This window comes from Carcharhinus amblyrhynchos, chromosome 2 (assembly GCF_965287045.1).
Source record: "Carcharhinus amblyrhynchos chromosome 2, sCarAmb.v2.hapA, whole genome shotgun sequence".
NCBI lineage: Eukaryota > Metazoa > Chordata > Chondrichthyes > Carcharhiniformes > Carcharhinidae > Carcharhinus > Carcharhinus amblyrhynchos.
In genome coordinates, this window is record NC_137325.1 from 148,018,322 (window position 1) to 148,045,410 (window position 27,089).

Genomic DNA, 27,089 nt, shown 5'->3' on the forward strand with positions numbered 1-27,089 from the left:
ACCCTCAAGGGCAATTTCTCCCCCAGTAATGTTTTAATTCAGGCTCTCCTCGGTTATGACCCTGGGAGATGTGTTTTGTTAGCTTCCTCGTCACAGGTCTTTTTCCAAAAGCCTCAATTCTCCTCGAGGGTCAAGAGGCAAGTTCCTTGCCTCTCCCACTCTGACCCCTCATAAAATAATTTCCCGGTGGGAATGTACCTTTCGGGGAGTTGCAGTGAAGATCTCTGTACACATCGCCTCCTCTGATCGCACCTCCTGTTGACGAGGCACTCGAGTCGAGAGCCAGGCGGATTTAAGTTAGACAGGAAATGTTACACACACTTGTATCTCCAGGCAGCTGATCTGTAACCCATGTTTCAGCTTGTCTTCCTGCAGTCAGTACATCCAGGAGCTGAGGGACAATGAAAAAAAAGGCTGTCAGTAACGACTCTGTTGTGTAATACACACAGCTTTCAAACAATGTAGCTGGAGTGCTTCAGACTTAACCCCTTCAGCACCACAATTACACTGGCATGACCTAGGAACACTGGAACACAGGGTGGCCATTCAGTCCCTCCATTTGATCTGTGGCCCAAGCCCGTTTACTTGCCTCTTTTGACAGCTCCTGACATAAGAACATAAGAAATAGGAGCAGGAGTAGGCCATCTAGCCCCTCGAGCCTGCCCCACCATTCAATAAGATCATGGCTGATCTGGAGTGGCTCAGTTCCACTTTCCCGCCCTCTCCCCATAACCCTTAATTCCCTTGCCTACCAAAAACCCATCTACCCATGTCTTAAATATATTTAGCGAGGTAGCCTCCACCACTTCAATGGGCAGAGAATTCCAGAGATTCACCATCCTTTGAGTGAAGAAGTTCCTCCTCAACTCCTATCTAAACTGCACCCCCCCGCCCCCCCCCCCCTTATCTTGAGGCTGTGCCCTCTAGTCCTGCTGTCCTTTCTGAGCGGGAAGAATCTCTACCTATCCATCCCCTTCATTATCTTATACGTCTCTATAAGATCCCCCCTCATCGTTCTAAACTCCCAATGAGTTGGGGACAATCCCACACAAAATCTCATCAGTCTCATTCCTGAGATTTTCAATTGATTGGAGTGTTCCTGATTTCCGTCTATCCCAACATCATTCCTGAACGATCCAGCCCATATTTTAAGGTTATTTTCCCCACTCCCTGTTCTGGAGTCCTTCACAGTAAGAAGTCTCACAACACCAGGTTAGAGTCCAACTAGTTTATTTAATAGTAATCTCACTACATCGCATGTAGTAATCTCACTACATGAGATTACTATCAAATAAACTGGTTGGACTTTAACCTGGTGTCGTGAGACTTCTCACTGTGTTTACCCCAGTCCAATGCCGACATCTCCACATCTGGAGTCCTTCCACCAGAGGAAGTAGATTTTAACAACTTTGCTGCATTTCCTTTGATCAGAAGGTCTCTTCCAGATGGCCTCCCTTCCAAAGCCACACAAACCAAATTTATTCAACCTGCAACCCTCTAAGACACCTCAGCGGAAGGGATACTTAGAATATGGGTAGCACGGTGGCACAGTGGTTATCACTGCTGCTTCACAGCTCCGGAGACCTGGGTTTAATTCCTGCCTTGGGTCACTGCCTGTATGTTCTCCCCATGTCTGCATGGGTTTCTGTGGGGTGCTCCAGTTTCCACAGTCTGAAAGATGTGTGGGTTAGGTGGATTAGCCATGGGAAATGCTTGGGGTCACAGGGATAGGGGTGGAGTGGTGGGCCTGGGTTTTATAAAGTTTATTATTAGTCACAAGTAATACTAACGTTAACAATGCGGTGAAGTTAGTGAAATTCCCCAAGTCGCCACAGTCCGGTGGCTGTTTGGACACACAGAGGGAGAATTTAGCATGAGCAATGTAACTAACCAGCACGCCTTTCAGACTGTGGGATGAAACCGGAGCACCAAGAGGAAACCCATGCAGACACGGGGAGAATGTGCAGACTCCACACAGACAGTGAAGCAAGCTGGGAATCGAAGCCAGGCCCCTGGCACCGTGAGGCAGCAGTACTAACCACTGGGCCACATGCCACCCCTAAGGTGCTCTTTCAGAGAGTCAGGGCAGACCTGATGGGCTGATGACCTCCTTCTGCACTGTAGGGATCCTATGATCATAACAGTGCGGCCAGCAAACAGCCATTCAGCCCATCGAATTGGTGCTGGGGTTCAGTTCTAAGAATACCTGGTACGCTTTAAGCCCCTCTTCACTTCACAGCAAGTTCCAGCAGACTGCTGCTCTGTGGGTGTGGAGGGGTGTGTGTGTGTATGCGTGCAATTTTATCCTGTGTGCAGGGTATATATGCGGGCAGGATGGGGGCACTCCCTTCAGGACCAGAGCAGCTACGATTGTTTCTCTCAGCGGGTTCCGAAATCATTTGCATCAACTCTACTCTGAAGCAGATCAGGTCAACAAGCCAGAGTCTGAGTGTCGCAGGAAGGTTGAGAGAGTGACACTATCCCAGAACACAGGGCAGGCACAGGACAGTTTCCCCAATTCCCATCCACAGCAGGTACTCAACAATTCAAAAAGCACAGAGAGAAAAACAGGCTCTCAGCTCACAGTGATAGCTGTCAAAACATGGAATATATTGGGTTCATAAAGAGTAGGTGTGAGCTCTCCTGTTCTGGTATATCCCCTGCTGCTGGCACAGATTCACTACAGTGCTTGTTAAATTCATTCACTGGCCAGGCTGGCGTTTTTCACCCACCCTTGGTTGCCAGGAGGGTGGCATTCTTTGTTTAATCACCCTGTGAGGCCTGTTGAGTCACGTTGGCGGGTCTGGAGGCCTGAGCAATCCAGGACGGCCGAATCCCGTCCTTGGGTGAACCCAGGAGTCACGGACAAGGTGACAGCATTACTGAGGGGACAGATCTTCAGGGATGCAGAATGTGAAACACAACGAACCTGCTAACAGGTAATTGGAGCAGAATTGCCCGGATATCTTGGTCAAGGTTGTGGGGGGACACACCCAAGGCAGCTCAACATGCCAAGGAAATGTTTCCATAATGATCCAGCCACACATACCATCAGTGCCGCGGTCAACCTACATCACAGTCCCACCAAACACCACATTCTACAATGCAGAGTTACCACGCTGAACAGAAAGTGGCCATTCAGACCATCTTGTCTGTTCTAGCTTTTGATCAAGCCACCCTCCTATCTTCCACCCCCACAGCCCCATCCCCCCCAAAATCGAGCAACTGTCCCCTCTTCTCCCCCACATCAAGCTATGGTCCCATCTTCCTCTGCCTCAAGGCTTGTGCATAATTCCCTTAAAGGATGCAATGACCTCAAACACTCTTGGGTACAGCATTCCAACGCCTACCAGTATAATCGCTCGTTCTCTGATGGACAGAGTGCTACATTTCAGGTGCGCTGTTGTTTCAGTGCTGAGGTTGATGCTACACCAGTGTCCCACAGGAATACAAGTAATCTTCAGAATCCTGCTTCCACCTCACACTGCTCAATATCCTCTCATTGCCCTATCTCGTGCAGTAACATTCCACAATTAACACTTTCAAACAAATTCCCTGCCTTAAGGGTTTTAAGGTAACTTTATTACCACCCAAGACAGGAATCCAAAACATGCCTTTCAAACGCTACTAATGATTAAAGCTTTACAAAGTATCCAGGATCTCTCCGAGACAGGATTGGAAACAGCTCAAAAATTCCGACAATCGCCCATAATCAGGAACACGAGGGAAGGCAGTTAAATCCCACGTGGAGGCATACAGCCGATGAAAGGTCACTAACAGGATTGGGAAGTCTGGAGCAGACAGAAAATTAAATAGAGAATTACAGGTCGAGAGTAAGCTGTCAGATAAAAAGCTGTGAGGGACAAAGTACAGTGCAGGGCCTGTTTGGAAACTCGAGGAGAGAAGGTGAGGCCAATCGGTGATGGGGTGACAATCCCGTCAGGATTATCAACTGATTGCAGTTTCAGAACAAAAGGGAATGGGTAGGAGATGGGAAGGAATTCCTTCTCCCAGAGGATCCAGAATATTTGGCATTCTCTTTCACCGGGGTGTAAAGTCTGGGACCCGGAGGAGTTGGACAGATTTTGAGTTAATAGAACATAGAACACTACAGCACAAACAGGCCCTTTGGCCCACAAGTTGCGCTGATCATATCCATACCTACAAGGCCATAGACCTATCTATAACTCTCAATCCCATTAAATCCCATGTACTCATCCAGAAGTCTTTTAATAGAACATAAGTTACAAAGCCACTGCTCAGAATGGACCAGGCAGACCAAAATACGTTCCTTGCTTCAAAAACCAAATTCAATCCAACTGAATCCAATTCAGGATCCTCACCAGAGAGACAATCAAGATCCAAGCTGATAAGATGAGTTGATTTGATTTATTATTGTCACATGTATTAACATACAGTGAAAAGTATTGTTTCTTGCATACTATACAGACAAAGCATACCATTCATAGAGAAGGAAAGGAGAGAGTGCAGAATGTAGTCTTACAGTCATAGCTAGGGTGTAGAGAAAGATCAACTTAATGCGAGGTAGGTCCATTCAAACGTCTGATGGCAGCAGGGAAGAAACTGTTTCGAGTCGGTTGGTACGTGACCTCAGACTTTAGTATCTTTTTCCCGACGGAAGGGAGAATGTCCGGGGTGCGTGGGGTCCTTAATTATGCTGGCTGCTTTGCTGAGACAGCGAGAAGTATAGACAGATGAGACATTGCACCCCATCCTGGACTTGATCTGATGATCGATCTTAGCCAAGAAACGAGGAGAACAGGCAGGAAAGAGGAGTTGAAGCTAAGATCAGATCAGCCATGAGCTTACTGACTGGCAGTGCAGGCTGAAGGTGCCAAACGACCTACTCCTGGGGTTGTGTGTGATGTCCTTGTGTAGGTGGGGAAGGTGGAGAGAGGTGAGGCATGATGATGACATGGAGCCAAGTTTGGATTTTGCCAGTGACAGAGGGATACCATTTTGATCTCTGGAGGATTGAAGGACAGTTCAGTGTCTGTGATATTGTTTTAATCACTAGTGAGACTGTGTAGCTGCAGCCTGTTTGCATACTGGATCACTTCAACATCAATAAATCAGCACTTTAATATTCTGTTTCTACACAACCCATCATCAAAGAACAAAGAGCAAAGAAAATTACAGCACAGGAACAGGCCCTTCAGCCCTCCAAGCCTGCACCAACCATGCTACCTGACTTAACTAAAAACCACTACGCTTCTGGGGACCATATCCCTCTATTCCCATCTCATTATTGTACTTGTCAAGACTCCCCTTAAAAGTCTACCGTATCCGCTTCCATTACATCTCCTGGCAATGAGTTCCAGGCACCCACCACTCTCTGTGTAAAAATCTGCCTCGTACATCTCTTTTAAACCTTGCCCCTCGCACCTTAAACCTGTGCCCCCTAGTAATTGACTCTTCTACCCTGGGAAAAAGCTTCTGACTATCCACTCTGTCCATGCCTCTCACAATCTTGTAGACTTCTATCAGGTCTCCCCTCAACCCCCGTTGCTCCAGTGAGAACAAACCAAGTTTCCCCAACTTCTCCTCATACCTAATGCCTCCATACCAGGCAACACCCTGGTAAATCTTTTCTGTCCCCTCTCTAAAGCCTCCACATCCTTCTGATAATGTGGTGACCAGAATTGAACACTATATTCCAAGTGCGGCCTCACTAAGGTTCTATAAAGCATCAACATCACTTGCCAATTTTTAAACTCAATGCCCTGGCCGATGAAGGCAAGCATGCTGTATGCCTTCTTGACTATCTTCTCTACCTGCATTGCCACTTTCAGTGACCTGTGTACCTGTACACCCAGATCCCTCTGTCTATCAACACTCCTAAGAGTTCTGTCATTTTCTGCATATTTTCTATCTGTATTAGACCTTCCAAAATGCATTACCTCACATTTGTCTGGATTAAACTCCATCTGCCATCTCTCCGCCCAAGTCTCCAACTGATCTATATCCTGCTCTATCCTCTAATGGTCCTCATCGCTATCTGCAAATCCACCAACCTTTGTGTCGTCCACAAACTTACTAATCAAACCAGTTACATTTTCCTCCAAATCATTTATATATATTACAAACAGCAAAGGTCCCAGCACTGATCCCTGAGGAACACCACTTGTCACAGTCCTCCATTCAGAAACGCACCCTTCCACTGCTACCCTCTGTCTTCTTTGACCGAGTAAGAAGTCTCACAACACCAGGTTAAAGTCCAACAAGTTTATTTGATAGTAAACCCACTAGATTTCGGGGTTTGCCCCTTCGTCAGGTGAATGGAGTCTTCTGGTCACACAAAGACCATATAAAGGCACACACAGTCTTTACAGCTAATCAATTCTTAAAGGTACAGACAATGTGAGTGGAGATAACATTAAGCGTAGGTTAAAGAGTTGTGTATCGTCTCCAGACAGGACAGTAAGTGAGATGTTGTAAGCCCAGGCAAGTCATGGGGGTTACAGATAACGTGACATGAACCAAGATCCCTGTTGAGACCGTCCTCATGTGTGCGGAACTTGGCTATCAGTCTCTGCTCAGCGACTCTGCGCTGTCATATGTCATGAAGGCCGCCTTGGAGAACATTTACCAGAAGATCAGAGGCCTTTGACTGAGGCAATTTTGTATCCACCTTGCCATCTCACCTCTGATCCCATGCAACAACACTTTCTGCACCAGTCTGCCATGAGGGACAAACAAACAAACAACAAAGAACAGTACAGTACAGGAAACAGGCCCTTCGGCCCTCCAAACAAACAACAAAGAACAGTACAGTACAGGAAACAGGCCCTTCGGCCCTCCAAGCCTGTGCCGCTCATTGGTCCAACTAGACCATTCGTTTGTATCCCTCCATTCCCAGTCTGCTCATGTGACTATCCAGGTAAGTCTTAAACGATCCCAGTGTGTCTGCCTCCACCACCCTGCTTGGCCGTGCATTCCAGGCCCCCATCACCCTCTGCGTAAAAGATGTCCCTCTGATATCGGAGTTAAACTTCGCCCCTCTCACCTTAAGCCCGTCACCCCTCATGATCGTCACCTCCGACCTGGGAAAAAGCTTCCTGCTGTTCACCCTATCTATACCTTTCATAAATTTTGTACACCTCTATTAGGTCTCCCCTCATTCTCCGTCTTTCCAGGGGTAACAACCACAATTTACCAATCTCTCCTCATAGACCTTGTCAAAGGCTTTACTGAAGTTCATGTAGACAACATCCACTGCTCTACCCTCATCAATCATCTTCGTCACTTCCTCGAAAACCTCGATCAATTTCGTGAGACATGACCTCCCCTTCACAAAACCACGTTGCCTCTCACTTACATGTCCACTTATTTCCAAGTGGGAATAAATCCTGTCTCGAAGAATCCTCTCCAATAATTTCCCTACCACTGATGTAAGGCTCACTGGCCTGTAATTACCTGGATTATTCTTGCCACCCTTCTTAAACAAAAGGAACAACACTGGCTATTCTCCAGTTCTCTGGGACCTCCCCTGTACACATTGAGAATACAAAGATTTCTCTCAAAGCCCCAACAATTTTCTCTCTTGCCTCTTTCCGTATTCTGAGGGCATATTCCTTCAGGCCCTGGAGACTTATCCACCTTGATGTTTCTCAAGAACCCCAATACCTCCTCGTTTTTGATTTCAACATTACTCAAACTATCTACACACCCTTTCCCAGACTCATCGCTCAGAGTCAGCTCAGCTTCAGCTGAAATGACAGGTGATGGTCCAGCATCAATCCCCTGCATGCTCACCGCAAGGAGGGGATACATACCAACCAGGCTTGTTCCTGATCAGTGTGTGTGCGTGAGACAGGGCTCAAGAGGGCGCGCGAGCGAGACAGCGAGAGAGAGTGCGAGAGAGCGAGAAAGAGAGCAAGAGAGCCAGACATATACCATGTCTGGCGTACGTGACATTTCAGAAGACATGACGTTAGATAAAGGAGATGGGGTAACTCCGTCAATAAATATAGAGAGAAATAATTTTGTTGCGAAAATCGAGGTATCAATTTCTGTGGTGATAAAGGAAAGAAGTCACTGGTGGGAGTGATTTATAGTTCTGTAATTGTAGCCACATTGTAATTGGGTTGTGTAGAAACAGAATATTAAAGTGCTGATTTATTGATGTTGAAGTGATCCAGTTTGCAAACAGGCTGCAGCTGCACACACACCAGTGATTCAAACAATATCACAGACGTTGAACTGTCCTCCTTCATTCCTCCAGAGATCAAAATGATATCCCCATCACTGGCAAAATCCAAACTCAGTTCTATATCATAATCATGCTTCACCTCTCAATCTTCCCCAGCTACAGAAGGACATCACACAGAACCCCAGGACCAGGCCGTTTCAATATAAATCAAGTAATAATTGGGGCTTGTAAGAAAGGTACTGTAATAATTGTCTCTGATTTTGATCATTGTATAGATTTGACAAATCAAACTGAGAAAGACACCCGGGGGATAAGTTCATAGGGCGTATTCAAGGCAGTTTCTTAGATTAACAGATTCTGAAACAACAGTGAACAGGTTATTGTAGATTTGGCAATGTGTAATGAAGCAGGATTAACTAATGACCTCTTAATAAAAGGATTCTCTCAGCAAGAGTAATCATAACATGATGGAATTTCAGAGTCATTTTGAAGGTGAGAAATGTGGGTCTAAACTAGCACCTAAAAAAAACTGTAATAAAGACAATTACAAGAGTATGAACTGGGAAATAGAATAAAAGGTTAGATGGAAGAGAGATAGTGACATAGACATTTTAAAGAGATATTTCATAACTCTCAACAAAAATGTATTCCAATGAGAAAGAAAAGCTCTCAGAGTTATATTCAAGAAAGCACTCCACCTTCTCAAGGGTAATTTGAGATGACAATAAATGCTGGCACAGTCAGGAACGTCCACATCACATGAAGGGATTAAAAAGCTCATGAATGATGAGAGGTTGCCTGGAATGTGGGGATAACACCTTTGAATGAGTATCATATCCTCTTATTCAGATTCTGATAACCTAGACTAGAGACTAGGGTGGAGAAATGGCAGATGGAATTTAATCCGGACACGTGCTGTAATTTTCTTTGTTCTTTGAGAAATGCGAGGTGATGCATTTTGGAAGGTCTAATGCAGGGAGGAAGTATACAGTAAATGGCAGAACCCTCGAGAGCATTAACATGCAGAAGGTTCTGGGCGTACAGGTCCACAGTTCCCTAAAAGTGGCAACGTAAGTGGATAAGGTGGTCAAGAAGGCATATAGCATGCTTGCCTCCATTGGTCAGGACACAGAATATAAAAACAGCAAGTCATGTTGCAGCTGTATAGAAATTTAGTTAGGCCACATTTGGAATAGTGTTTAGTTCTGGTTGCTAAACAACCAGAAGGATGGGGAGGCTTTGGAGAGGGTACAGGAAAGATTTAAGTTTATTTATTAATGTCACAAGTAGGTTTACATCAACACTGCAATGAAATTACTGCAAAATTCCCTTTCACAAGGATTTACCAGGATCTTGCCTGGTTTGGAGGAAATTAGCCACGAGGAGAGGTTGGACAAACTAGTTTTGTTTTCACTTGAATGTCAGAGGCTGAGGGCGATCCGATAGAAGTTTACAAAATTATGAGAGGCACGGATAGAATGGGTAGTCGGAGTCTTTTTCCCAGGGTCGAAAATGTTAATTACTAGGGGACAGAGGTTTAAGGTAAAAAGGGGAAAGTTTAAAGGAGATGTGAGAGGCTGGTTACTTTACACAAACGGTGGTAAGTGCCTGGAATGTAGCGCCAGAGGAGCAGGTAGAAGCAGACACAATAGCAGCATTTAAGAGTCATCTTGACAAATACATGAATAGGTAGCAGGTAGAGGGATACAGACCGCATGGAGGGAAAAGATCTTTAGAAAGGAGTCATGTGTTAGCACAGGCTTGGAGGGCTGAGTAAAGTCTATTTATTAGTCACACATAGGCTTACATTAACACTGCAATGAAGTTACTGTGAAAATCCTCCAGTCGCCACAGTCCGGCGCCTGTTTGAGTACACTGTGGGAGAATTTAGCACGGCCAATTCACCTAACCTGCACATCTTTGGATTGTGGGAGGAAACTGGAGCACCTGGAGGAAACCAGGCAGACCCAGAGAGAACATGCAAACTCCACACAGACAGTGAGCCAAGCTGGGAATTGAACCCAGGTCACTGGTGCTGTGAAGCAGCAGTGCTAACCACTGTGCCACCTTGCTGCTCCAAAGGGCCTGTTCCTGTGCTGTAATGTTCTTTGATTCTACAAATGAGAATAAAAAAGCAATTGTCTGCAAAATCGTGCAGAAATATCAGTGACCTGATCTGAGCTTCTCGGAACAACGGCGTCAATGATTAATAATGTACTGCTGATGAGTGTACTGGCGTTCTGGGAAACAGAAGGATTTTGGACTTTGATTTTGGCGTTTAATATCTGCTTTTGAGAGATACTAAAAGAACAAATGTGAAAACGAGTTTATTTTTTGGAAGAACATAGAGCTGTCAGCTTGAGAAATATCAGAGTGCATGACTGTCCAGCAGCAAGTAAGGCTGGATGGATCCTAAGCAAGCTATGGGGCCAGAACTTGGTAACTTGCTGAAAACAAAAGAGACATACCATCAAAGCTTTTCAGTTTATATTCATCAGGGCAGGTCACAAGAACTTACAACAGTAATGGGCAACAACAACTTATCCTGTTCTGAGAGAGCGCTGATTGGTTGGCGAGTGGACTCTAATTGGTTCAGGCATTGTTGTGGCGAGGGCAGAATGGAACAGTTCACTGTCTAGCATTATTCAATATAAAATCAGGCAGGATGACATTGGTCATGGCATTGCCCTGGGGAATGAAGAAGGGAATGGCTGCCCCCCCAAACTAAAAGGGGCCATCTGTGGACATGTTCCTCCCATCTGTAAAGAACAATGTGCTGTGTGTCAGGATATGTGGCTCCAGCATGCATGAGTGAGCCACATGGCTTTCATAAGCACACTCAGGATTGTTTAGCAGCAGTTGTCCAATCGTAGAGTCATATCTAATGTCAGACACTGCGTTCAGAGTTTTGAAAGCACAGGCTAGATGGATGTGGGCTATACTTACCCATTACAAACAGTCAAGTGACATGCTGTTTGATGTAACCTGCCAGTACTTGGGGTATTATAGACTCATCATTACACTGGCACGTATCACATTATTTATTTGATGTGGCAGACAGAAAGCTTTGTCTTGACAGCAGCATCCTGTTAGTGGTGAATAGCACTTGTATTCCAACTGCACACTAATAGCTTCACCTGTTGCTCAGATTTTGAGACACCCAAGGTAGACTGGGCACTTTTCAGGACTGAAGGTGGTAGCTTTAGGCCTGGTCAGGAGATTGCTTAGTATATGGTGAGTAATGATTTGATCAGATAGTCATTAACCCACAAGATGACTTTGATACACCTTATTTCAGCATCAGACTGAGGAAGCAATGGCCTAGTGGTATTATTGCTAGATTATTATTCCAGAAACTCAGCTAATGTTCTGGGGAACTGGGTTCAAATCCCGGCAGGCGGTGGAATTTGAATGCAAATAAAAAAAAATCTGGAATTAAGAATCTACTGATGACCATGAAACCATTGTCAATTGTCGGAAAATCCCATCTGGTTCACTAATGTCCTTTAGGGAAGGAAATCTGCCATCCTTACCCAGTCTGGCCTACACGCGTCTCCCGCAACAATGTGGTTAACTCTTAACTGCCCTTCAAGGGCAACTAGAGATGGATAATAAATGCTGGCCAACCAGTGACACCCATGTCCCATAAAAAAACTCGGACAGTGAGCTGGGGCCTATTTACAAGACTGGAGTATGGGACTGTAAGAATCCCAATGTTTATACTACACAGTGAAGGCAGGCTTGTGGTAGAAAAGCCATAGGCAAATTTCTCAACTAGCACGCACAGGAAAGGGAGCTCTCTTCACTGCTCCATTTCAAAGGTATAACCTTTGCATGGAACTCATTAACGTGTGCAAGGAAACTCATACACACAGCAGCAGATTCAAGTACACCAAACAATCATCCACATATAGGGGCAGGAGGTTCACCGTCATTCCACTGACGATGTGTCTCTCATGGAAAGTGATAAAGCTGTTTGTCAGAGCTGGGCTTGGAAGGGAACCCATCACTACACCACCTATCTGCTGCCGTGACTACAGTAAACCTGCCCAGATTGAATTTCAACAAAACCGGGCAGCTCACTCTTCCATGCTGCCTGTTCTCCATGGCAACGCCTCCACCAGAGTCCACTTGACAAACCAATCATCACTCTCTCCTCCTGCAGTATAAATTGTTGGTTCCCTTTACTATTGGCAATTTCTTGAGACCTGGTCCTGACGAGTGCTGTATGAAGTTTCAACAACATGCCCATTTTTTCAGCAATACTCAACTTCCACACTACCTTAAGCTTTAATTCTTTCAGCACTAAAAGTAACCCAAAGTGATGTCACATGTGTAGCACAATCAAAGGGAAAGGTACAAACAGCCTAGGCTGCAAGAATGTTCACGTGTGGCATGGTGTCACAGTGCTGCCTCACAGCGCCAGGGACCCAGGTTCAATTCTTTGGGTCACTGTCTGTGTGCAGTTTGTATGTTCTCCCTGTGTCTGTGTGGGTTTCCTTTGGGTGTTCTGGTTTTTTAAAAATTAATTCGTAGGGCATGTGCATTGCTGGCTGCCCAGTATTTATTACCTAGTCACCCTTGAGAAGGTGGTGGTGAGCTGCCTTCTTGAATCACAGTAAGAAATCTCACAACACCAGGTTAAAGTCCAATGGACTTTGACCTGGTGTTGTGAGATTTCTTACTGTGTTTACCCCAGTCCAACGCCGGCATCTCCACTTCTTGAATCGCTGCAGTCCACGTTCTGTGCGTTGACCCACAATGCCGTTAGGGAGGCAATTTCAGGTTTCCACTGCAAAGGCATGCCCGTTAGTTGGACTGGCCATGCTGAATTGCCCCTCAGAGGGATGGATTGGCCATGGCAAATGCATGGGGTTACATGGATAAGCTAACAAGGAAGGCCTGGGTGGGATGATGTTTTGGAGAGTTGTTGCAGACTCGATGGGCTGAATGGCCTCTTTCTGCACCTAGGGATCCCAAGGTTCAATATAAGGACAAGATTACACAGGAGAGGAGCCTCCTCATCTCCTCAGATACGGGGCATTGATTTTGTCTTACCATCTTCTCTCCGGATCAGTTAACATGACTCTTCCACATTCACCAGCTAGAAAATGAACTCAATGTGATGCTGCCGCTTAACGTTTGATATTTCATTCAGTCAATGGTTTGTTTGGATAAAGCCTCAAGGTAGTCCCTTATCTGGGAGGTGAACTGGAGTTTTCACCACTGGGGAAATTGGAATGTACTGTGTTGATGAAACAAGGACCAGGCCGAGAGAAAGAATGATGTTTGACAAAGATAAGAAATCAGTGCCGTCTGGAAGAGAAAGTGCTGATAAAAGTTGGATTGTGCCCACCATAATTGCTAAGGTCTTAGCTTGATTTTCATTATGATATATTAGCTAAAGTCCAAATAATAAAAAGATTTACTGTCAATGTAATCTTGTCTCTACTTTCAACCATCTCCATTGAGGCAGACAGGACAATGGGTATCGTTCCATTGGATTTTAGAGAGTTTAGATCATAGGAAACATAAGGAAATGAGTTGAGACCCTCACACTGTACCAAGGCAAGATAGCTGTACATTATTACATGCAGCATGATGCTAGTCATTTGGCTGTAAGCACCTCACAATCTTTTGTATGTTGCATCACTGAGTGCTGTGACTGCTGAGAGATAGGTCAGCAAAGTGCAGAAAGAGCCACTAAGCCATGCCACATCGGAGAAGGCGCTGGACCAGGAAACACCATGGGCAGGGCAAAAGGAGGCGGTGGCACAAGCAAAGGCAACAGCTGATGCGGCTACGCAACACGCGCCAAACATGTTTCGGCAAGAAGAAGAAGAAGAAGTGCACTCAATAGAAGATACGGTTCCCAGGTCTGTTCCTTCACTGGGATGTCCGAATTGAAAAATGGCACAGCTCATAACAAAACAGAGCAAAGCAGGGCAACCAACTGTTCCCAGTCAGTGTAAGGGATGTAACCAGCCACAGAAATACCACACTGAAACCAACGTACTTTTGTCTGGTGTTCTTTTTCATCACATTAAGTTATCATCAGTAAGAACAGAAGAAATAGGAGCAGGAGTAGGCTATCTAGCCCCTCAAGCCTGCCCTGCCATTCAGTAAGATCATGGCTGATCCGATAGTGGTTCAGTTCCACTTACCCGCCTACTCCCCATAACCCTTAATTCCCTTAACGATCAGAAATCTATCTACTTGTGACTTAAACACATTTAACGAGGTAGCCTCCACTGCTTCAATGGGCAGAGAATTCCAGAGATTCACTATCCTCTGAGAGAAGAAGTTCCTCCTCAACTCTGTTCTAAATTGACTCCCCTTTATTTTGAGGCTGTACCCTCTAGTTCTTGCTTCCATTCTAAGTGGAAAGAATCTCTCTACCTCTACCCTACCTAGCCCCTTCATTATCTTATATGTCTCTATAAGATCCCCCCTCAGCCTTCTAAACACCAACCAGTACAGGCCCAATTTATTCAATCTCTCCTCATAAGCTAACCCCCTCATCTCCGGTATCAGCCTGGTGAACCTTCTCTGCACTCCCTCCAAGGCCAATATATCCTTTTGCAAATAAGTAACTTCCTCCCTACTGTTAAGTAGTTCAAACTGTTCTCCCCAGAGACATTACAAGACTGGAAGATAGAATTGTTCTGTTGGGCGTTCCCCTTCATGTGAATATCCAATGGAAACTTATCCCCATAAAAACTTTGAACAGTCGATATTTAACCGGAGTAGTATTTCTTGATTGTAATGCTGAACATTTTATTATCATTGGTTACTGCTAATTTAGGGTAGAGTCAAGTTATTTTTAATTCATTTATGGGACATGGGCGCCGCTGGCTGGGCCAGCATTTATTGCCCATGCCTACTTGCCCAAGGGCAGTTAAGGGTTAACCACATTCCTGTGGCTCTGGAGTCACATGTAGGCCAGACTGGGTAAGGACGGCAGATTTCCTTCACTAAAGAGTATTAGTGAACCAGATGGGTTTTTCCAACAATCGACAATGGTTTCATGGTCACGAGTAGATTCTTAATTCCAGACTTTTTTTTATTGAGTTCAAATTCCACCATCTGCCGTGGCGGGATTCGAACCTGGGTCCCCAGAAAATTTGCTGAATTTCTGAATTAATAATCTAGTGATAATACCATTAGGCCATCGCCTCCCCAAGTTATGTATGCATTGTCACTCTAAAGCAGGTGATGCATAAAGGATGTGATGGGCCACATTCCCTGATGTTACAAACAGAGGAACTATTACAATGTCCAGCTCTGATAGTACAGAATGATCTCACAGCCCTAGTAACCGCTGTCCCCCTGCCCCCTCCAAACCCATCAGGTACCATGAAGGATGCTTAAACCTCACAAAGGCTGTGAACAGACAAGAAAAGAACAGTCAAAACCATTTGCCGACCCTACAGGACAACTGATGGAGAAAGGTCAGTGAATAAGTCTCATTGTAAATTAGTCCAAACATTACAACCCAAGTCACATTGCTGACTCTCTCATAACATTTCAGTGCAACACCAATGAAGCTGTATCATCTATACCAACACTTCACATTCTATACTGACATTCTGAGATATTTCTCTAAACTTGCTACTATATATACAGCTTAAAGTTTATTTATTATTAGTCACAAGTAGGCTTACATTAACATTGCAATGAAGTTACTGTGAAATTCCCCTATTCACCACTTTCCAGCACCTGTTCAGGTATAAAGAGCAAAGAACCAAGAAAATTACAGCACAGGAACAGGCCTTCAGCCTTCCAAACCCGCACCGACAATGCTGCCCGACTTAACTAAAACCTCCTACCCTTCTGGGGACAATATCCCTCTATTCCATCCTATTCATGTACTTGTCAAGGCGCCCCTTAAAAGTCACTCCCGTATCTGTTTCCACTACCTCCCCTGGCAACAAGTTCCAGACACCCATGACTCTCTGTAACTCTGCCTCGTACATCTCCTTTAAAACTCGCCCCTCGCATCTTAAACTTGTGCCCCTTACTAATTGACTCTTCCACCCTGGGAAAAGCTTCTGACTATCCACTCTGTCCATGCCCCTCATAAGCTTGTAGGCTTCTAAAGGGCCTCCCGTCAACCTCCATCGCTCCTGAGAGAACAAACCAAGTTTCTCCTCACAGCTAATTACCTCCATACCAGGTAACATCCTGGTAAATCCTTCCTGTACCCTCTCCAAAGCCTCCACATCTTTTTGGTAACGTGGCAACCAGAATTGAACACTATATTCCAATTGTGGCCTCACTAAGATTCTATAAAGCTGCAACATGACTTGCCAATTTTTAAACTCAATGCCCCGGCTGATGAAGGCAAGCATGCCGTATGCCTTCTTGACTACCTTCTCCAACTGCATTGCCACTTTCAGTGATCTGTGTATCTGTACACCCAGATCCCTTCGCCTGTCAATACTCTTAATGGTTCTGCCATTTACTGTAAATTTCCTATCTGTATTAGACCTTCCAAAATGCATCACCTCACATTTGTCCAGATTCAACTCCATCTGCCATCTCTCTGCCCAAGTCTCCAGCTGATCTATATCCTGCTGTATCCTCTGATGGTCCATTGCTATTTGCAAATCCACCAACCTTTGTGTCGTCTGCAAACTTACTAATCAATCCAGCTACATTTTCCTCCAAATCATTTATATATATTACAAATAGCAAAGGTCCCAGCACTGATCCCTGAGAAATGCCCCTTGTCACAGCCCTCCATTCAGAAATGCACCCTTCCACTGCTACCCTCTGTCTTCTTTGACCGCTGAGTACGCTGAGGGAGAATTTAGCATGGCCAATGCACCTAATCAGTATGTCTTTCAGACTGTGGGAGAAAACCGGAGCACCCGGAGGAAACCCATGCAGACACACAGAGAATGTGCAGACTCCACACAGACAGTGTCCCAAGCTGGGAATCGGACCCAGGTCCCTGGTGTTAAGAACATAAGAACATAAGAAATAGGAGCAGGAGTAGGCCATCTAGCCCTTTGAGCCTGCCCCGCCATTCAATAAGATCATGGCTGATCTGTAAGGCAGCAGTCCTAACCACTGTGCTACCATGCTGCCCTTAATATAAAGTTAGTGAAGGTGAACAGGGTTGACACTAAATCTCAAACTCTGATGAGGAAATGTAGCATAGGAGATTCAGCAGATGCTGCTCCTGCCTAATGGTTAGCTTTGAGAATAAGGATTGTGTGCGGAGAATATGGGCAGCATTGTCCATGGTACTATAGCACAGAAAGCTGCTCAAGATGAGGGGGCACACAGCAGAAAGGGAATCTATAATTTGGGAATAGACAGCATTTGCTGTAGCCAGGATCGAGGAGTCTGGAAAAAAAAGTTGGAAAAAAAAAATCAGGAAATGGAGGAATCCTGCTCCTTACTGGAACATGGAAAAGAAACACAGGATTAAGAGGCTTGACAGGGTAAATGCTGAGAGGATGGTTCCCATCATGGGACAGTCTAGGACCAGAGGGCCCAGTCTCAGAATAAAGGGGCTGCAATTTGAGATTGAGATGCGGAGGAATTTCTTTTCCAAGGGGTTGGAACTCCTTGCCACAGAGAGCTATGGGGGAAGTGTCCTTGTGTATAGTTAAGGCTGAAATAGATCTTTGATCAGTAAGGGAATTTTACAGGGAAAGGACAGAAATGTGGATGTGAGAAATGTTGCTGGACCAGACATGATCTTACTGAGTGGTAGAGCAGGCTCAAGCAGCTGAACAGCCTACTCCTGTTCCTATTTCTTACGGACTTCTGGTCCCCTCTTCCCTCCCTCTGCCTGTCACACTGCATGATGTGGAGATACCGGCGTTGGACTGGGGTAAACACAGTCACACTGCACTTAGGCCAAGTGGCTGCATGTCCTAATAAGGCAGTATGGTGTTAGTCACCGGGCTATCAGTATCTCACAGGGAGTTCATCAGAATGTGCTGTTTCACTGTTTTGCCTGGCACTGCTGGTTTCTGGACTCAGAAGGGAGGGCAACTGAGCCATGTCACATCAAAGAGTGATCAGCAACTTCAAACGCCATGGGAGGAACCTGTGGAGGTGACATTACCAGCAACAGAGGCAGCAACAGCTGACTGAACTGTGCACAACGCAGAAAATGTTCTTCAAGCAGTACTTTGACACGATATAGAACAGGATGTCTCTGAATGCAATCCCATGCTGGGAAAGGTCAAATTGAAGGGATATAACCAAGCAGCACAGTAATGCATGGCAACTAAACCCATTGTTGCTGCCATCCCTGACAGTGTATTGGTCAGAACAAGATACAAGACTAAATGTCTTTGACTCTATAACACTAAAACCAAAATGCTTCAATGTGCTGCTTCTATCATGTTGTTGCCATCAGTATCTTCCACTTTCTTCTGATCAATAACTCAAAATTATTCTTCAAAACTAAACACAATATAGGAAAGTATAACTGTACAGTTAGACATTCCTCCACATCAAGGGGATAACATTTTTTCCCTGAGAACTTTGCATTGTGTTAAGAATTGGGGAAAATTAACAACAAAATGAAACAATAGTTATAAGAACATGAGTTGATTAGACAAAGCCATCTGGAGAAACGATGAGATATGAATTAGCCTATTTATATCTAACTGGTGGAAACAATGGGATTATAGATGGGGTAACTTCAAAGTGAAGTGATAAGGAAATTGACAAAACCCAACCCCATGGGGGGGAGGGGGAGGACATCAAAGGGAAATAAATTGTCTAACTATAGAACACTAACTGGGAGGTGGTGGGAATGGGGTTGGGGAGGTGGTGGGAATGGGGCTGTGGGGGTGTTGAGCAAGAGAGAAAGAGATACAGCTAACATCAGAATCACAGCAGTGGCCGACACAATCTCCTGAAAGATAATTTCCTATTTGACTAAACCTGAAGACTATTTCCCAGGCGTGGCCACCTGCGCGGTCGTGATAATTGTTTGCTGGATTTAGCTTAGAGTTGTTTAATGTTGGATGTCGTTTGGGGAAAAGGGGTGCCGCAGTTCAGGGAATGTCAGCAGTTGGGAACCAAGGAATAGTTCTATGTAAAATTACATGTGTATCATCATCAGTGTATTTTACAGCCACATATCATTGCCATGTGTGTTGGCTTTATTTTTCTTTTAAGTTATTAAATATTCTTGGTTAATTGTTCACACAATGACTGGACTGTTCCTCACTGGGTTCCACATCATTCCTCACCACATGCACCATTACAAACTGTGTTCCAAGTTATCCTTCTGGGTTTTGGGACACCTCACTGGCAACATCAGCAGGATTTGTAACAATGGCCAATATTTAACTTACTCACTGAAGCAGGGTGGTACAATGTACTTAGAAAAGCACAGTATGAATAGAACATAGTTTTACTGAACGGAAATCATGTTAACAAATTTGTTATAGAGTCAGAGTTTTTAACCATTAAGCGAGTCCCAATTGGCTGCGTTTGACCCATCTACACCCATATATCTAAATGCTTTATAAAAGACAAAATCGTACCAGCCTCTACTATTACCACTGGCAGCTCATTCCCGACACCACCATGTGTGTGAAAGAAATTGTCCCTCGCGACTTTTCTGTATCTCTCCCCTCTCACCTTAAACCTAAGCCCTCTAGTTTTAGGCTCCCCTACCTTTGGGAAAAGAACATAAGAAATAGGAGCAGGAGTAGGCCATCTGGCCCTTCGAGCCTGCCCCGCCATTCAATAAGATCATGGCTGATCTGTCGTGGCTCAGTTCCACTTTCCCGCCCTCTCCCCATAACCCTTAATCCCCTCGCTTATCAAAAACCCATCAACCTGCGTCTTAAAAATATTTAGCGAGGCAGCCTCCACCACTTCAACGGGCAGAGAATTCCAGAGATTCGCCACCCTTTGAGTGAAGAAGTTCCTCCTCAACTCCGTTCTAAACCGCCCCCCCTTTATCTTGAGGCTGTGCCCCCTAGTCCTCCTGTCCTTTCTGAGCGGGAAGAGTCTCTCCACCTCTATCCTATCCATCCCATTCATCATCTTATATGTCTCAATGAGATCTCCCCTCATTCTTCTAAACTCTAGCGAGTACAAGCCTAGTTTATTCAGCCTCTCCTCATAGCTCAACCCCCTCAACTCCGGTATCAGCCTAGTAAACCTCCTCTGCACTCCCTCCAAGGCCAAAATATCCTTGCGTAAGTACGGCGCCCAAAACTACACACAGTACTCCAGCTGCGGCCTCACCAATGCCCTATACAGCTGCAGCAAGACCTCCCTACTTTTATATTCAATCCCCCTCGCTATGAAGGCCAGCATCCCATTCGCCTTCCTGACCACCTGCTGCACCTGCAAGCTGGGTTTTTGTGACTCATGCACAAGGACCCCGAGGTCCCTCTGCACCGTCGCCTGCTGCAGTTTTTCTCCACGTAAGTAATAATCCTTCCTACCATTATTCCTACCAAAGTGGACCACCTCGCACTTGCCAACATTAAATTCCATTTGCCAGTTCCTGGCCCATTCGCCCAGCCTATCCAGATCCTTCTGCAGACTCTCCACACCCTCCGTACAATTTGCCTTTCCACCAATCTTGGTGTCATCAGCAAATTTCGACACCATACACTTGGTTCCCTCCTCCAGATCATCTATATAAATGGTAAATAGCTGAGGCCCCAGCACCGACCCCTGAGGCACTCCACTAGTCACCAACCGCCATTCCGAATAGCACCCATTGACCCCCCACTCTCTGCCTCCTATTTAACAACCAGTCCTCTATCCACGCTAACACCCTACCCTCAACTCCATGTCCCCTGACCTTCTGCAATAACCTCTTGTGAGGTACCTTGTCAAACGCCTTCTGAAAATCAAGAAACACCACATCCACTGGCTCTCCTCTATCCACTGCCCTAGACACATCCTCATAGAACTCAAGTAAATTTGTCAGACACGACTTCCCCTTAACGAAACCGTGCTGCGTCTGCTCTATCAAGCAATTCCCCTCAAGATGCCTCGCTATTTCCTCCTTGATGACGGATTCTAACATTTTACCTACAACAGACGTTAAACTAACCGGCCTATAATTCCCTGCCTTTTGCCTGGCACCCTTCTTAAACAACGGCGTAACATTAGCCGCTTTCCAATCTTCCGGCACTTCCCTGGAATCCAGCGACGTCTGGAAAATAACCACCAAGGCATCCACTATCACCTCAGCCAGTTCTTTCAGAACCCTCGGATGCATTCCATCCGGTCCTGGGGACTTGTCCACAATCAGCCCCTCCAGTCTGTCGAGCACCACCTCTCTAGTAACAGTAATGTCATCGAGACCCTCCAGTCCTACCACCTTTCCATCTCTAACACCCAGCAAATTATTCACGTCCTCCTCCGTGAAGACCGAAACAAAAAAGTTATTCAAGACCTCAGCCATTTCCCCATCCCCTACCACTAAGTCCCCCTTCTCATGCTCTAAGGGTCCAACGTTCACCCTAGCCAGCCTTTTCCTTTTTATATACTTATAAAAACTCTTGCTATCCTTTTTTATATTAAGCGCTAGCCCAGCTTCACAGTTTCTCCTACCCTTCTTTATCATCTTCTTTGTCAATCTTTGTTGACATTTGAACCTCTCCTAATCCTCTTCTCGCCCACTACTCTTAGCTACTCTAAACGTCTCCACTTTTAATTTAACACTTTCCTTCACCTCCTTCGTTATCCACGGCTTATTACCTCTCCCCCTACGGTCCCTTTTGACCATTGGAATAAATTTCTGCTGAGCACCAAGAAAGATCTCCTTAAAAATCCTCCACTGCTCCTCAGCAGACCTATCTTCCAACGCGCTCCCCCAGTCCACATTCGCCAATTCCTCTCTCATCCTACCGTACTCCCCTCTGTTCAAACAAAGGACGCGTGTCCGGGAACCCACTTTGTCGTCCTCCATCTGCACCAGAAACTCCACCATACAATGATCACTCTCCCCAAGAGGATCCTTCACCGCAAGGTCCCTAATTCTACCTGCCTCATTACATAACACCAGATCCAAGACAGCTCGCTCCCTCATCAGCTCCAACACACACTGTTCAAGCAAACTATCCCGGCAGCATTCCAAGAACTCCTCCTCGAGCCCACCGCGTCCAACATGGGTCGACCAATCAATATGCAGATTGAAATCCCCCATAATTACGGCCGTCCCATTCCTGCACGCCGCACTTATTTGCGCGTTAACAGCCCGCCCCACCTCCAGATCATTATTTGGGGGCCTATAGACGACACCCACCAGCGTCTTCCTCCCTTTGCTGTTCCTAATCTCCACCCACAACGATTCCACTTTCTGCTCTTTGGCTCCAATATCATCCCTTGCTACCACCCTGATGCTATCCTTAATCAGCAGAGCTACGCCCCCCCACCTTTTCCCTCCCACCTATCCTTCCTAAACACTTGATACCCCTGGACATTCAGCTCCCAGTCCCTGTCACCTTGCAGCCACGTCTCTGTAATGGCCACCAGATCATATCCATTTGTGTCGATCTGCGCCACCAGCTCATCCACTTTATTCCGAATGCTTCGTGCATTCAGATAAAGTGCCTTCATCCCAGCCTTCCCCTGGACCCTATTCATACTCACGCCCCCTACTCCCTTTATTATTGGGACATCCTCGGCCTCCACCCTTACCTGTACCCTCTCCTTAACTTTAGGCCTCGTAATGTCACCTACCCTCGCACCCTCCCCCCCCAATTAGTTTAAATCCCTGTCTACAGTCCTCTTTACACGATTTGCCAGGACTCTGGTCCCAGCACGGTTCAGACCCACCCCATCCCGCCCGAACAGGTCCCACCTACCCCAATACTGATGCCAATGCCCCATAAATTCAAACCCATTCCTCCCACACCAATCCCTGAGCCACCCATTCACTTCCTTAATCCTGTCAACCCTACGCCCATCTGCACTCGGTTCAGGCAGTAGCCCAGAGATAACCACCTTGTCGGTTCTACTTTTTAATTCCATTCCCAGCTTTTCATACTCCCTCCCCAGATCCTCGGTCCGCATTTTGCCTACGTCGCTGGCACCCACATGTACCACAACGACCGGATTCTCACCCTCCCACTCCAGGCTCCTCTGCAGCCCAGCTGCGACATCCCGGACCCGAGCACCAGGCAGACGACACACCCTTCTGTGCACTTTGTCATTGTGACAAAGAACAGTGTCAATACCCTTCACCCCACTATCCCCAACTACTACTACGTTCCTTTTCACCTTCTCTTTGTCTATGTCCTGCTGCGTCACTGTACCGTGTGCAGTTTGCTCACCGACCTCACCTCCCTCGTCCACACTGGAAGCAAGAACCTCAAACCTGTTATGCAGATTGAGATGCTGAGGCCTCCGCTCCCCACCCCCCTTCCTCCTCTCTCCACCCCCCTTCCTCACTTGCACCCCATTGACAATGGCACCCTCTCTCCCCCGATGAGCCTCAGTGTCTGTAGCTCAGAGGCCAGCTCATCTACCTTGAGCTGGAGCTCCTCCAGCAACCTGCACTTACTGCAGACGTGGTCACCGGGGAGGACCCTGGGGTCCACCAGTTCCCACATCATACAGAAACCACACATCACATGCCCCTCCATTAATCACTGCAGTAGTATTGAAAATTTCCACACGAACTTACCTGGCCCTTTTTTTCCCCCAGCCCTTTTGATCTTAAGCCCTAATAGCACACTCTACTTCCCTCTCAGTCCGCTGCCCGCTCCGACGCTGCCCGCTTTTTACACCAGGCCTCCTTTTAAACCTGGCGCTGATTTAAAGCCTGCTCCCCCTCAACTCCCTTCTAACCACTCCCTCAGAATTCTTAAAGCAGTAAATACAAAAAGCCCACAAATATGCTTTTAAATGATTTAAACAGTTCTACAAGGTTAGTTCTTACTACAAAGTGCTTTAAACTTATTTAAACAGGTTTTTAACAGGTAGTTTCTTATCTGTCTCCCTGCTCCTTCACTTGTCTGCTCCAGCAAAAGATATTGACTATCTACCTGATCTGTGCCCCTCATTATTTTATAGACCTCTATCAGATCACCTCATCCTCCTGCGCTCCAGAAAAAAAAGTCCCAGTCTATCCAGCACGTCCTTATAACTCAAACCATCTAGTCTCGTTAGCATCCTAGTAAATCTTTTCTGCACTCTTTCTAGTTTAATAATATCCTTTCTACAATAGGGTGACGAGAACTGTACACAGTATTCCAAGTGTGACCTTACCAATGTCTTGTACAACTTCAGCAAGACGTCCCAACTCCTGTATTCAATGTTCTGACCAATGAAACCAAGAATGCTGAATACCTTCTTCACCACTCTGTCCACCTGTGACTCCACTTTCAAGGAGCTATGAACCTGTACCCCTAGATCTCTTTGTTCTGTAACTCTCCCCAACTCCCTACCATTAACTGAGTAAGTCCTGCCCTGGTTCAATCTCCCAAAATGCATCATCTCGCATTTATATAAACTCCATCTCCCATTCGTCAGCCCACTGGCCCAAGATCCCGTTGCAATCCGAGATAACTTTCTTCATTGTCCACTATGCCACCAATCTTGGTGTCATCTGCAAACTTACTAACCATGCCTCCTAAATTCTCATCCAAATCATTAATATAAATGACAAATAACAGAGGGCCCAGCACTGATCCCTGAGGCACACCTCTGGTCACAGGCCTCCAGTTTGAAAAACAACTCTCTACGACCATACTCTGGCTTCTGTTAAGAAGCCAATTTTGTATCCATTTTCCTGGATCCTGTGAGATTTAACTTTATGCAACAACCTACCATGCGGTACCATGTCAAAGGCCTTGCTAAAGTCCATGTAGACAACATCAACTGCACTGCCTCATTTACCTTCTTGGTTACCCCTTCAAAAAACTCAAATTTGAGAGACATGATTTTCCACTCACAAAGCCATGCTGGCTGTCCCTAATCAGTCCTTGCGTCTCTAAATGCCTGTAGATGCTGTCTCTCAAAATACCTTCCAACAACTTACCCACCACAGATATGAGGCTCACTGGCCTGTAGTTCCCAGGCTTTTCCCAGCAATCCTTCTTAAACAAAGGCATGATATTTGTCACCCTCCAATCTTTAGGCACCTCACCTGTGGCTGTTGATTCAAGTATCTCAGCTAAGGGACCTGCGATTTCCTCCTGAGCTTCCCACAATGTCCTGGGATACACTTCAACAGGTCCTGGGGATTTGTCCACCTTGACTTTCCAGCATTTCCTACTCTGTAATATGTACACCCCTCAAGATATCACTATTTATTTCCCCAAGTTCTGTAAATCCATGCCATTCTCAACAGCAAATACTGATGAGAAATATTCATTTAGGATCTCGCCTATCTCTTGTGGATCTGTACATAGATGGCCTTGTTGATCCTCAAGAACAACAGTGACCCAAGCCTGGAATCAAACCAGGTCGCTGGTGGGGTGAAGCAGCAGTGTTAACCATGTCACCTAAGACCCCCTCTGCTGAACTCTCTCCTCAATTGAGACCCGTCTTACTGAACCTTTGCCACTTTCCTGATCCTTCTCGCTGAACTCTGGACACAGAGTATACACTCGCACACTGACTCAGTAGGATAGTGACTGCAGACTCTCAATTTAAGAAATCAAAGAAAGAAAATGGGCATTGGCAACATGGACATGAAATTGGCCGAGCGACAGATTTGTGGCGAGCCAGTTGTTTTATGAACCAATGGAAGGTACATTGTGTGGTTCCCCAGGATTTGGCATTAGGATCTTACTGAACCTTTGCCACTTTCCTGATCCTTCTCGCTGAACTCTGGACACAGAGTATACACTCGCACACTGACTCAGTAGGATAGTGACTGCAGACTCTCAATTTAAGAAATCAAAGAAAGAAAATGGGCATTGGCAACATGGACATGAAATTGGCCGAGCGACAGATTTGTGGCGAGCCAGTTGTTTTATGAACCAATGGAAGGTACATTGTGTGGTTCCCCAGGATTTGGCATTAGGATCCCAGTTCTTTGGCAACAGATTAATGACCTAGACCTTTGTGTATAGAACACCATTTTTACAATTTGTGGACGACAGAAAATTTGGGAGTATTTTGAACTGTGAGGCCAGTGATAGATTTCAAGATGATGTAGGAAGGCTGGTGGAATGGGCAAAGATCTAACAGACGAAATTTAACTCAGAGAAGTGTAAAGTGATTAATTTTGGCACAAAGATTGCAGAGATAATAAACTAAAGGCATATGGGCAGTATGGCAGCAGTGGTTAGCACTGTTACTTCACAGTGCCAAAGACCTGGGATCGATTCCCAACTTGGGTCATTGTCACGTTCTCCCCGTGTCTGCGTGGGTTTCCTCTGGGTGCTCCGGTTTCCTCCCACACTCCGAACCACGTGCTGGTTAGGTGCATTGACCCAAACAGGCGGCGGAGTGTGGCGACTAGCAGATTTTCACAGCAAATTTGTTGCAGTGTTAATGTAAGCCTTATTTGTGAGTAATAATAATAAACTTTAAAACTTTTAAACTTAAAAACTAAAGAGGACAATACCGAATGAGTGCAAGGCAGAGGTACCTGGGTGTACACGTGCATGAATTATTGAAGGTGGCAGCACATGGGGAGAGAGCAGTTAATAGAGCCTGGGTTTACAGATAGGAAGAAGTCTCACAACACCAGGTTAAAGTCCAACCAGTTTATTTGATAGTAATCTCACAAGCTTTCGGTATGTGGAAGGTTCTGATCAGAGAAGGGCATATAAAGTCACACACAGTTTACAGAATACTGATTAGAATGCGAGTCTTTACAGCTAACCTGCTATTCAAGTCTTAAAGATGCAGACAATGTGAGTGGAGATCGCATTAGCATAGATTAAAGAGATGTGTATTGTCTCCAGACAGGACAGTAAGTGAGATTTCACAAACCCAGGCAAGTCATGGG

The 27,089-nt window shown here is 45.7% G+C and overlaps 1 protein-coding gene across 3 annotated transcripts in view; it reads right to left on the reverse strand.

Annotated features, from left to right (window-relative positions):
- ppp1r16a (protein phosphatase 1, regulatory subunit 16A) overlaps nt 1-27,089 on the reverse strand; it is a 100,818-nt gene that overhangs the window by 26,045 nt on the left and 47,684 nt on the right. For all 3 annotated transcript variants that reach the window (XM_080214146.1, XM_080214152.1, XM_080214157.1), the window contains exon 2: nt 1-391. This exon is cut by the window's left edge and continues 875 nt beyond it. The gene's annotated coding sequence lies outside the window, so the exon portion shown is untranslated. The remainder of the gene's footprint in view (nt 392-27,089) is intronic.